Source organism: Carcharodon carcharias, chromosome 13 (assembly GCF_017639515.1).
Source record: "Carcharodon carcharias isolate sCarCar2 chromosome 13, sCarCar2.pri, whole genome shotgun sequence".
NCBI classification, from domain to species: Eukaryota; Metazoa; Chordata; class Chondrichthyes; order Lamniformes; family Lamnidae; genus Carcharodon; species Carcharodon carcharias.
This window is the reverse complement of record NC_054479.1, coordinates 73,873,397-73,887,514: the sequence shown is the minus strand read 5'-3', so window position 1 is coordinate 73,887,514 and position 14,118 is coordinate 73,873,397. Positions and strand designations below refer to the sequence as shown.

Here is a 14,118-nt window from a genome sequence, read left to right as displayed (position 1 = left end):
CACACTGCAGTCCCCACTCAACTGGTCACACACTGCAGTCAGCACCCAACAGGTCCCAAACTGGAGGTCCCACACTGTAGTCCCCGCTCACCTGGTCCCACACTACAGTCCCCACTCAACTGGTGCCACATTGCAGACCCCACTCAACTGGCGCCACTGTAGTCCCCACTCAACTGGCCCCACACTGCAGTCCCCGCTCAACTGGCCCCACACTGCAGTCCCCAATCAACTGGCCCCACATTGCAGGCTCCACTCAACTGGCCCCACACTGCAGTCCCCACTCACTGGTCCCACACTGCATTCCCTACTAGGTGGGTCCCACAATGCAGTCCCCACAGGGTGGGTCTCACACTGCCGTCCCCACTCAACAATCCCACAGTGCAGTCCGCGCTCAGCATTTCCCACACTGCAGTCCCTGCTCAACTGGTTCCAAATTGCAGTCCCACAAGGCAGTCCCCACTCAACTGGTCCCACACTGCTGTCCTGGCTCAGCTGGTCCTAGACTGCAGACCCCACTCAACTGGTCCCACACTGCAGTCTCCACAGAACTGGCCCGAAACTGCAATCCTCACTCAACTAGTCCTAGACTGCAGTACCCACCCACAGCTCCCACACTGCAGTCCCCACTCAACTGCTCCCACACTGCAGTCCCCACTCGATCTGTCCCACGTTGCAGTCCCCACCAACTGATCCCACACTGCAGTCCCCATTTGGTTGTTGCCACATTGCAGGCCCCACACTGCAATCCCCACTCAACTGGTCCCACAATGCAGTCCCTACTTGGACGATCCCACACTGCAGTCCCCACTCAGCAGGTACCACGTTGCAGTCTGCACTAAACTGGTGCCACACTGCAGTCCCCATTTGGTTGTTGCCACACTACAGACCCCACAATGCAGTCCCCACACCACTGATCTCACACTATAGTCCCCGCTGAACTGGTTCCACACTGCAGTCTCCGCTCAACTGGTCCCCCACTGCAGTCCCCACTGAATTGTTCCCACACTGCAGTCAGCACCCAACTGGTCCCACACTGCAGTTCCTACTCAACTGGTCCCACACGGCAGTCCCCACTCAACTGGTCCCACACTGCAGTCCTCACTCAACTCGTCCCACACTGCAGTCCTCACTCAACTGGTCCCACACTGCAGTCCTCACTCAACTCGTCCTACACTGCCGGTCACTGCTCAACTGGTCCCTCATTGCATTCCCCACTCAACTGACCCCACAATGCAGTCCCCATCTGTTTGGGCCCACACTGCAGTCCCCATTCAACTGGTCCCACACTGCAGTCCCCATTCAACTGGTCCCACACTGCAGTCCCCATTCAACTGGTCCCACACTGCAGTCCCCACTCAACTGGTCACACACTGCATCACCACTCAAATGGTTCCACACTGCAGGTCCCACACTGCAGTCCCCACTCAACTGGTCACACACTGCATCACCACTCAAATGGTTCCATACTGCAGGTCCCACACTGTAGTCCCCGCTCAACTTGGTGCACAATGCAGTCCCCACTGAACATGTGCCACATTGCAGTCCCACTCAACTGGTCCCACACTGCAGTCCCCACTCAACTGGTCCCACACCGCAGTCCCCACTCAACTGGTCCCACACAGCAGTCCCCGCTCAACTGGTCCAACACTGCAGTCCCAACTCAACTGGTTCAGTACTGCAGTCCCCGCTCAACTGTTCCCACACTGCAGTCCCTGCTCAACTGTTCCCACACTGCAGTTCCCACTCAACTGATCCCACACTGCAGTCCCCACTCAACTGGTCCCACATTACAGTCCCCACTCAACTGGTCTCACACTACAGCTCCCACACTGCAGTCCCCACTCAACTGACCCCACACTGCAGTCCCCATCTGGTTGGGCCCACACAGCAGTGCCCTCACAACAGGTCCCATACTGCAGTCCCCGCTCAACTGGTCCGACACTGCAGTCGCCATTCTACTGGCCCCACATGGCAATCCGCATTCCACTGGTCCCTCTCTACAGGCCCAACACTGCAGTCCATGCTCAACTGGTCCCACATTGCAGTCCCGTTTCAATTGGTCCCACATAGCAGTCCCCACTCAACTGTCCCCACATAGCAGTCCCCACTCAACAGAACACACACAGCAGTCCCCACACAACTGGTCCCATTTTGCAGTCCGCACTCAACTGACCCCATACTGCAATCCCCGTTTAGTTGGTCCCACACTGCTGTACCCACTCAATTCACCCCACACTGCAGTCCCCACACAACAAGCCCCGCTCAACTGATCCTAAACTGCAGTCCCCGCTCAACTGGTCCTTCATTGCAGGTCCCACCTGTAGTCCCCGCTCAACAGGTCCCACACTGCATCTCCACTCAACTGGTCCCACACTGCAGTTCCCACTCAACTGGTCCCACACTGCAGTCAGCACCCAACAGGTCCCAAACTGCAGGTCCCACACTGTAGTCCCCACTCAACTGGCGCCACATTGCAGACCCCACTCAACTGGCGCCACATTGCAGACCCCACTCAACTGGCGCCACTGTAGTCTCCACTCAACTGGCCCCACACTGCAGTCCCCGCTCAACTGGCCCCACACTGCAGTCCCCAATCAACTGGCCTCACATTGCAGGCTCCACTCAACTGGCCCCACTCTGCAGTCCCCACTCACTGGTCCCACACTGCATTCCCTACTCAGTCGGTCCCACAATGCAGTCCCTACTAGGTGGGTCCCACAATGCAGTCCCCACTGTGTGGGTCCCACACTGCCGTCCCCACTCAACAATCCCACAGTGCAGTCCGCGCTCAGCAGATCCCACACTGCAGTCCCTGCTCAACTGGTTCCAAATTGCAGTCCCACAAGGCAGTCCCCACTCAACTGGTCCCACACTGCTGTCCTGGCTCAGCTGGTCCTAGACTGCAGACCCCACTCAACTGGTCCCACACTGCAGTCTCCACAGAACTGACCCGAAACGGCAATCCTCACTCAACTAGTCCTAGACTGCAGTACCCACCCACAGCTCCCACACTGCAGTCCCCACTCAACTGCTCCCACACTGCAGTCCCCACTCGATCTGTCCCTCATTGCAGTCCCCACCAACTGGTCCCACACTGCAGTCGTCATTTGGTTGTTGCCACATTGCAGGCCCCACACTGCAATCCCCACTCAACTGGTCCCACAGTGCAGTCCCTACTTGGACGATCCTACACTGCAGTCCCCACTCAGCAGGTACCACGTTGCAGTCTGCACTGAACTGGTGCCACTCTGCAGTCCCCATTTGGTTGTTGCCACACTACAGACCCCACAATGCAGTCCCCACACCACTGATCTCACACTATAGTCCCCGCTGAACTGGTCCCACACTGCAGTCTCCGCTCAACTGGTCCCACACTGCAGTCCCCACTCAATTGTTCCCACGCTGTAGTCAGCACCCAACTGGTCCCACACTGCAGTCCCCACTCAACTGGTCCCACACTGCAGTCCCCACTCAACTGGTCCCACACGGCAGTCCCCACTCAACTGGTCCCACACGGCAGTCCTCACTCAACTCGTCCTACACTGCCGGTCACTGCTCAACTGGTCCCACATTGCATTCCCCACTCAACTGGTCCCACATTGCCAGCCCCACTCAACTGGTCCCACACTGCAGTCCACACGCGGTTGGACCCACACTGCAGTCCCCACCCAACTGGTCCCACATTGCAGTCCGCACTCAACTGACCCCACACTGCAGTCTCCATTTGGTTAGTCCCATATTGTCGGTCCCACACTGCAGTCCCCACACAACAGGCCCTACACTGGAGTCCCTGCTCATCCAGTCCCTCACTACAGTCCCCGCTCAACTGGTCCTAAACTGCAGTCCTTGCTCAACTGGTCCTATACTGCAGTACCCACTCAACTGGTCCCACACTGCAGTTCCTGCTCAACTGGTCCCATACTGCAGTCCCAGCTAAACCGGTCGCACACTGCAGTCCCCACTCAATTGTTCCCACACTGCTGTCCCCACTCAACTGGTCCCACACTGCAGTCCCCACTCAACTGGTCCCACACTGCAGTTCCCGCTCAACTGGTCACACCCTGCAGTCCCCACTCAACTGGTCCCACACTGCAGTCCCCACTCAACTGGTCGCACACTGCAGTCCCCACTCAACTGGTCGCACACTGCAGTCCCCACTCAACTGGTCACACACTGCAGTCCCCACTCAACTGGTCACACACTGCAGTCCCCACTCAACTGGTCGCACACTGCAGTCACCACCCAACAGGTCCCAAACTGCAGGTCCCACACTACAGTCCCCACTCAATTGGTGCCACATTGCAGTCCCACTCAACTGGTCCCATATAGCAGTCCCCACTCAACTGGTCCCACACTGCAGTCCACACTCAACTGGTCGCACACTGCAGTCCCCACTCAACTGGTTGCACACTGCAGTGCCCACACAATTGGTCCCACAATGCAGGTCCCACTCAACTGGTCCCACACTGCAGTCCCGGCTCAACTGTTCCCACACTGCAGTCCCGGCTCAACTGTTCCCACACTGCAGTCCCCGCTCAACTGTTCCCACATTGCAGTCCCCACTCAGCTGGCCTCACACTACACTTCCCACACTGCAGTCCCCGCTCAACTGCTCCCACACTGCAGTCCCCGCTCAACTGGTCCCACACTGCAGTCCCCGCTCAACTGTTACCACACTGCAGTCCCCACTCAGCTGGCCCCACGCTACACTTCCCACACTGCAGTCCCCACTCAACTGGTCCCACACTGCAGTCCGCACTCAACTGGTCCCACACTGCAGTCCCCGTTCAAGAGTTCCCACACTGCAGACCCCGCTCAACTGTTCCCACACTACAGTCCCCGCTCAACTGTTCCCACACTGCAGTCCCTGCTCAACTGTTCCCACATGGCAGTTCCCACTCAACTGATCCCACACTGCAGTCCCCACTCAACTGGTCCCACATTACAGTCCCCGCTCAACTGGTCCAACACTGCAGTCGCCACTCAACTGGTCCCACATGTCAATCCGCATTCAACTGGTCCCTCTCTACAGGCCCAACACTGCAGTCCATGCTCAACTGGTCCCACATTGCAGTCCCGTTTCAATTGGTCCCACATAGCAGTCCCCACTCAACTGTCCCCACATAGCAGTCCCCACTCAACAGAACACACACAGCAGTCCCCACACAACTGGTCCCATTTTGCAGTCCGCACTCAACTGACCCCATACTGCAATCCCCGTTTAGTTGGTCCCACACTGCTGTACCCACTCAACTCACCCCACACTGCAGTCTCCATTTGGTTGGTCCACATTATAGGTCCTACACTGCAGTCCCCACACAACAGGCCCCGCTCAACTGATCCTAAACTGCAGTCCCCGCTCAACTGGTCCTTCACTGCAGGTCCCACCTGTAGTCCCCACTCAACAGGTCCCACACTGCATCCCCACTCAATTGGAGCAACATTGCAGTCCCACTCAACTAGTCTCACACTGCAGGCCCGACTCAACTGGTCCCACACTGCAGTTCCCACTCAACTGGTCCCACACTGCAGTTCCCACTCAACTGGTCCCACACTGCAGTTCCCACTCATCTGGTCCCACACTGCAGTTCCCACTCAACTGGTCACACACTGCAGTCAGCACCCAACAGGTCCCAAACTGCAGGTCCCACACTGTAGTCCCCGCTGAACTGGTCCCACACTACAGTCCCCACTCAACTGGTGCCACACTGCAAACCCCACTCAACTGGCGCCACTGTAGTCCCCACTCAACTGGCCCCACACTGCGGTCCCCAATCAACTGGCCCCACATTGCAGGCTCCACTCAACTGGCCCCACTCTGCAGTCCCCACTCACTGGTCCCTCACTGCATTCCCTACTCAGTCAGTCCCACAATGCAGTCCCTACTAGGTGGGTCCCACAATGCAGTCCCCACTTAACAATCCCACAGTGCAGTCCGCGCTCAACAGATCCCACACTGCAGTCCCTGCTCAACTGGTTTCAAATTGCAGTCCCACAAGGCAGACCCCACTCAACTGGTCCCACACTGCAGTCTCCACAGAACTGGCCCGAAACTGCAATCCTCACTCAACTAGTCCTAGACTGCAGTACCCACCCACTGCTCCCACACTGCAGTCTGCATTCAACTGCTCCCACACTTCAGTCCCCACCAACTGGTCCCACACTGCAGTCCCCATTTGGTTGTTGCCACATTGCAGGCCCCACACTGCAATCCCCACTCAACTGGTCCCACAATGCAGTCCCTACTTGGATGATCCCACACTGCAGTCCCCTCTCAGCAGGTACCACGTTGCAGTCTGCACTAAACTGGTGCCACACTGCAGTCCCCAATCAACTGGCCCCACATTGCAGGCTCCACTCAACTGGCCCCACTCTGCAGTCCCCACTCACTGGTCCCACACTGCATTCCCTACTCAGTCGGTCCCACAATGCAGTCCCTACTAGGTGGGTCCCACAATGCAGTCCCCACTGGGTGGGTCCCACACTGCCGTCCCCACTCAACAATCCCACAGTGCAGTCCGCGCTCAGCAGATCCCACACTGCAGTCCCTGCTCAACTGGTTCCAAATTGCAGTCCCACAAGGCAGTTCCCACTCAACTGGTCCCACACTGCTGTCCTGGCTCAGCTGGTCCTAGACTGCAGACCCCACTCAACTGGTCCCACACTGCAGTCTCCACAGAACTGGCCCGAAACTGCAATCCTCACTCAACTAGTCCTAGACTGCAGTACCCACCCACAGCTCCCACACTGCAGTCCCCACTCAACTGCTCCCACACTGCAGTCCCCACTCGATCTGTCCCTCATTGCAGTCCCCACCAACTGGTCCCACACTGCAGTCGTCATTTGGTTGTTGCCACATTGCAGGCCCCACACTGCAATCCCCACTCAACTGGTCCCACAATGCAGTCCCTACTTGGACGATCCTACACTGCAGTCCCCACTCAGCAGGTACCACGTTGCAGTCTGCACTGAACTGGTGCCACTCTGCAGTCCCCATTTGGTTGTTGCCACACTACAGACCCCACAATGCAGTCCCCACACCACTGATCTCACACTATAGTCCCCGCTGAACTGGTCCCACACTGCAGTCTCCGCTCAACTGGTCCCACACTGCAGTCCCCACTGAATTGTTCCCACACTGCAGTCAGCACCCAACTGGTCCCACACTGCAGTCCCCACTCAACTGGTCCCACACGGCAGTCCCCACTCAACTGGTCCCACACTGCAGTCCCCACTCAATTGGTCCCACACGGCAGTCCCCACTCAACTGGTCCCACAATGCAGGTCCCACTCAACTGGTCCCACACTGCAGTCCGCACTCGGTTGGACCCACACTGCAGTCCCCACCCAACAGTTCCCATATTGCAGTCCACACTCAACTGACCCCACACTGCAGTCTCCATTTGGTTGGTCCCATATTGTCGGTCCCACACTGCAGTCCCACACAACAGGCCCTACACTGGAGTCCCTGCTCATCCAGTCCCTCACTGCAGTCCCCGCTCAACTGGTCCTAAACTGCAGTCCTTGCTCAACTGGTCCTACACTGCAGTACCCACTCAACTGGTCCCACACTGCAGTCCCCACTCAATTGTTCCCACACTGCAGTCAGCACCCAACTGGTCCCACACGGCAGTCCCCACTCAACTGGTCCCACACTGCAGTCCTCACTCAACTGGTCCCACACTGCAGTCCTCACTCAACTCGTCCTACACTGCCGGTCACTGCTCAACTGGTCCCACATTGCATTCCCCACTCGACTGACCCCACACTGCAGTCCCCGTCTGGTTGGGCCCACACTGCAGTCCCCATTCAATTGGTCCCACACTGCAGTCCCCATTCAACTGGTCCCACACTGCAGTCCCCATTCAACTGGTCCCACACTGCAGTCCGCATTCAACTGGTCCCACACTGCAGTCCCCACTCAACTGGTCACACACTGCATCACCACTCAAATGGTTCCACACTGCAGGTCCCACACTGTAGTCCCTGCTCAACTTGGTGCACAATGCAGTCACCACTGAGCATGTGCCACATTGCAGTCCCACTCAACTGGTCCCACAAGGCAGTCCCCATCAACTGGTCCCACACTGCTGTCCTGGCTCAGCTGGTCCTAGACTGCATTCCCCACTAAACTGGTCCCACACTGCAGTCCCCACTCAACTGGTCCCATACTGCAGTCCCCGCTCAACTGGTCCAACACTGCAGTCGCCACTCAACTGGTCCCACATGGCAATCTGCATTCAACTGGTCCCTCTCTACAGGCCCAACACTGCAGTCCATGCTCAACTGGTCCCACATTGCAGTCCCGTTTCAATTGGTCCCACATAGCAGTCCCCACTCAACTGTCCCCACATAGCAGTCCCCACTCAACAGAACACAAACAGCAGTCCCCACACAACTGGTCCCATTTTGCAGTCCGCACTCAACTGACCCCATACTGTAATCCCCGTTTAGTTGGTCCCACACTGCTGTACCCACTCAAATCAGCCCACACTGCAGTCTCCATTTGGTTGATCCACATTATAGGTCCCACTCTGCAGTCCCCACACAACAGGCCCCGCTCAACTGATCCTAAACTGCAGTCCCTGCTCAACTGGTCCTTCACTGCAGGTACCACCTGTAGTCCCCGCTCAACAGCTCCCACACTGCATCCCCACTCAATTGGAGCCACGTTGCAGTCCCACTCAACTAGTCTCACACTGCAGGCCCCACTCAACTGGTCCCACACTGCAGTTCCCACACAACTGGGCCCACACTGCAGTTCCCACTCAACTGGTCACACACTGCAGTCAGCACCCAACAGGTCCCAAATTGCAGGTCCCACACTGTAGTCCCCGCTGAACTGGCCCCACACTACAGTCCCCACTCAACTGGTGCCACACTGCAAACCCCACTCAACTGGCGCCACTGTAGTCCCCACTCAACTGGCCCCACACTGCGGTCCCCAATCAACTGGCCCCACATTGCAGGCTCCATTCAACTGGCCCCACTCTGCAATCCCCACTCACTCGTCCCTCACTGCATTCCCTGCTCAGTCGGTCCCACAATGCAGTCCCCACTGGGTGGGTACCACACTGCCGTCCCCACTCAACAATCCCACAGTGCAGTCCGCGCTCAACAGATCCCACACTGCAGTCCCTGCTCAACTGGTTTCAAATTGCAGTCCCAGAAGGCAGTCCCCACTCAACTGGTCCCACACTGCTGTCCTGGCTCAGCTGGTTCTACACTGCAGACCCCACTCAACTGGTCCCACACTGCAGTCTCCACAGAACTGGCCCGAAACTGCAATCCTCACTCAACTAGTCCTAGACTGCAGTACCCACCCACAGCTCCCACATTGCAGTCTGCATTCAACTGTTCCCACACTTCAGTCCCCACCAACTGGTCCCACACTGCAGTCCCCATTTGGTTGTTGCCACATTGCAGGCCCCACACTGCAATCCCCACTCAACTGGTCCCACAATGCAGTCCCTACTTGGACGATCCCACACTGCAGTCCCCACTCAGCAGGTACCACGTTGCAGTCTGCACTGAACTGGTGCCACACTGCAGTCCCCATTTGGTTGTTGCCACACTACAGACCCCACAATGCAGTCCCCACACCACTGATCTCACACTATAGTCCCCGCTGAACTGGTCCCACACTGCAGTCTCCGCTCAACTGGTCCCACACTGCAGTCCCCACTCAATTGTTCCCACACTGCAGTCAGCACCCAACTGGTCCCACACGGCAGTCCCCACTCAACTGGTCCCACGCTGCAGTCCCCACTCAACTGGTCCCACGCTGCAGTCCCCACTCAACTGGTCCCACACTGCAGTCCCCACTCAATTGTTCCCACACTGCAGTCCCCACTCAACTGGTCCCACACGGCAGTCCCCACTCAACTGGTCCCACACGGCAGTCCCCACTCAACTGGTCCCACACGGCAGTCCCCACTCAACTGGTCCCACACGGCAGTCCCCACTCAACTGGTCCCACATGGCAGTCCTCACACAACTGGTCCCACACTGCAGTCCCCACTCAACTGGTCGCACACTGCAGTCACCACCCAACAGGTCCCAAACTGCAGGTCCCACACTACAGTCCCCACTCAATTGGTGCCACATTGCAGTCCCACTCAACTGGTCCCATATAGCAGTCCCCACTCAACTGGTCCCACACTGCAGTCCCCATTCAAGTGGTCGCACACTGCAGTCCCCACTCAACTGGTCCCACACTGCAGTCCCCATTCAAGTGGTTGCACACTGCAGTCCCCACTCAACTGGTCCCACACTGCAGTCCCCACTCAACTGGTCCCACACTGCAGTCCCCATTCAACTGGTCGCACACTGCAGTCCCCACTCAACTGGTTGCACACTGCAGTGCTCACACAACTGGTCCCACACTGCAGTCCCCACCCAACAGTTCCCATATTGCAGTCCGCACTCAACTGACCCCACACTGCAGTCTCCATTTGGTTGGTCCCATATTGTCGGTCCCACACTGCAGTCCCCACACAACAGGCCCTACACTGGAATCCCTGCTCATCCAGTCCCTCACTACAGTCCCCGCTCAACCGGTCCTAAACTGCAGTCCTTGCTCAACTGGTCCTAAACTGCAGTCCCCACTCAACTGGTCCCACACTGCAGTCCCCACTCAATTGTTCCCACACTGCAGTCAGCACCCAACTGGTCCCACACGGCAGTCCCCACTCAACTGGTCCCACACGGCAGTCCCCACTCAACTGGTCCCACACGGCAGTCCCCACTCAACTGGTCCCACACGGCAGTCCTCACACAACTGGTCCCACACTGCAGTCCTCACTCACCTGGTCCCACACTGCAGTCCTCACTCAACTCGTCCTACACTGCCGGTCACTGCTCAACTGGTCCCACATTGCATTCCCCACTCGACTGACCCCACACTGCAGTCCCCATCTGGTTCGGCCCACACTGCAGTCCCCACTCAACTGGTCCCACACTGCAGTCCCCATTCAACTTGTCCCACACTGCAGTCCCCATTCAACTGGTCCCACACTGCAGTCCCCATTCAACTGGTCCCACACTGCAGTCCCCATTCAACTGGTCCCACACTGCATTCCCCACACAACTGGTCCCACACTGCATCCCCATTCAACTGGTCCCACAATGCAGTCCCCACTCAACTGGTCACACACTGCATCACCACTCAAATGGTTCCACACTGCAGGTCCCACACTGTAGTCCCTGCTCAACTTGGTGCACAATGCAGTCCCCACTCAACTGGTCCCATACTGCAGTCCCCGCTCAACTGGTCCAACACTGCAGTCGCCACTCAACTGGTCCCACATGGCAATCCGCATTCAACTGGTCCCTCTCTACAGGCCCAACACTGCAGTCCATGCTCAACTGGTCCCACATTGCAGTCCCGTTTCAATTGGTCCCACATAGCAGTCCCCACTCAACTGTCCCCACATAGCAGTCCTCACTCAACAGAACACACACAGCAGTCCCCACACAACTGGTCCCATTTTGCAGTCCGCACTCAACTGACCCCATACTGCAATCCCCGTTTAGTTGGTCCCACACTGCTGTACCCACTTAACTCACCCCACACTGCAGTCCCCACACAACAAGCCCCGCTCAACTGATCCTAAACTGCAGTCCCCGCTCAACTGGTCCTTCACTGCAGGTCCCACCTGTAGTCCCCGCTCAACAGGTCCCACACTGCATCCCCAATCAATTGGAGCCACGTTGCAGTCCCACTCAACTAGACTCACACTGCAGGCCCCACTCAACTGGTCCCACACTGCAGTTCCCACTCAACTGGTCCCACACTGCAGTTCCCACTCAACTGGTCCCACACTGCAGTTCCCACTCAACTGGTCCCACACTGCAGTCCCCACTCAACTGGTCACACACTGCAGTCAGCACCCAACAGGTCCCAAACTGGAGGTCCCACACTGTAGTCCCCGCTCAACTGGTCCTACACTACAGTCGCCACTCAACTGGCGCCACATTGCAGACCCCACTCAACTGGCGCCACTGTAGTCCCCACTCAACTGGCCCCACACTGCAGTCCCCGCTCAACTGGCCCCACACTGCAGTCCCCACTCACTGGTCCCACACTGCATTCCCTACTCAGTCGGTCCCACACTGCATTCCCTACTCAGTCGGTCCCACAATGCAGTCCCTACTAGGTGGGTCCCACAATGCAGTCCCCACTGGGTGGGTCCCACACTGCCGTCGCCACTCAACAATCCCACAGTGCAGTCCGCGCTCAGCAGATCCCACACTGCAATCCCCGCTCAACTGGTCCCACAATGCAGTCCCTACTTGGACGATCCCACACTGCAGTCCCCACTCAGCAGGTACCACGTTGCAGTCTGCACTGAACTGGTGCCACACTGCAGTCCCCATTTGGTTGTTGCCACACTACAGACCCCACAATGCAGTCCCCACACCACTGATCTCACACTATAGTCCCCGCTGAACTGGTCCCACACTGCAGTCCCCACTCAATTGTTCCCACACTGCAGTCAGCACCCAACTGGTCCCACACTGCAGTTCCTACTCAACTGGTCCCATACGGCAGTCCCCACTCAACTGGTCCCACACGGCAGTCTCCACTCAACTGGTCCCACACTGCAGTCCTCACTCAACTGGTCCCACACTGCAGTCCTCACTCAACTGGTCCCACACTGCAGTCCTCACTCAACTGGTCCCACACTGCAGTCCTCACTCAACTCGTCCCACACTGCAGTCCTCACTCAACTCGTCCTACACTGCCGGTCACTGCTCAACTGGTCCCACATTGCATTCCCCACTCGACTGACCCCACAATGCAGTCCCCATCTGGTTGGGCCCACACTGCAGTTCCCACTCAACTGGTCCCACACTGCAGTCCCCATTCAACTGGTCCCACACTGCAGTCCCCACTCAACTGGTCACACACTGCATCACCACTCAAATGTTTCCACACTGCAGGTCCCACACTGCAGTCCCCACTCAACTGGTCACACACTGCATCAGCACTCAAATGGTTCCACACTGCAGGTCCCACGCTGTAGTCCCCGCTCAACTTGGTGCACAATGCAGTCCCCACTGAACATGTGCCACATTGCAGTCCCACTCAACTGGTCCCACACAGCAGTCCCCGCTCAACTGGTCCAACACTGCAGTCCCCACTCAACTGGTCCCATACTGCAGTCCCCGTTCAACTGTTCCCACACTGCAGTCCCTGCTCAACTGTTCCCACACTGCAGTTCCCACTCAACTGATCCCACACTGCAGTCCCCACTCAACTGGTCCCACAGTACAGACCCCACTCAACTGGTCTCACACTACAGCTCCCACACTGCAGTCCCCACTCAACTGACCCCACACTGCAGTCCCCATCTGGTTGGGCCCACACTGCAGTGCCCTCACAACAGGTCCCATACTGCAGTCCCCGCTCAACTGGTCCAACACTGCAGTCGCCATTCAACTGGTCCCACATGGCAATCCGCATTCCACTGGTCCCTCTCTACAGGCCCAACACTGCAGTCCATGCTCAACTGGTCCCACATTGCAGTCCCGTTTCAATTAGTCCCACATAGTCCCCACTCAACTGTCCCCACATAGCAGTCCCCACTCAACAGAACACACACAGCAGTCCCCACACAACTGGTCCCATTTTGCAGTCCGCACTCAACTGACCCCATACTGCAATCCCCGTTTAGTTGGTCCCACACTGCTGTACCCACTCAACTCACCCCACACTGCAGTCCCCACACAACAGGCCCCGCTCAACTGATCCTAAACTGCAGTCCCCGCTCAACTGGTCTTCACTGCAGGTCCCACCTGTAGTCCCCGCTCAACAGGTCCCACACTGCATCTCCACTCAATTGGAGCCAGGTTGCAGTCCCACTCAACTAGACTCACACTGCAGGCCCCACTCAACTGGTCCCACACTGCAGTTCCCACTCAACTGGTCCCACACTGCAGTTCCCACTCAACTGGTCCCACACTGCAGTCCCCACTCAACTGGTCCCACACTGCAGTTCCCACTCAACTGGTCCCACACTGCAGTTCCCACTCAACTGGTCCCACACTGCAGTTCCCACTCAACTGGTCACACACTGCAGTCAGCACCCAACAGGTCCCAAACTGCAGGTCGCA

General features: G+C 57.6%; 1 protein-coding gene across 1 annotated transcript in view; it reads left to right on the top strand.

Moving 5' to 3' along the window:
- The window catches only part of LOC121285708 (breakpoint cluster region protein-like), a 596,997-nt gene that overhangs the window by 343,524 nt on the left and 239,355 nt on the right, over positions 1–14,118 (top strand). The window lies entirely within an intron of this gene.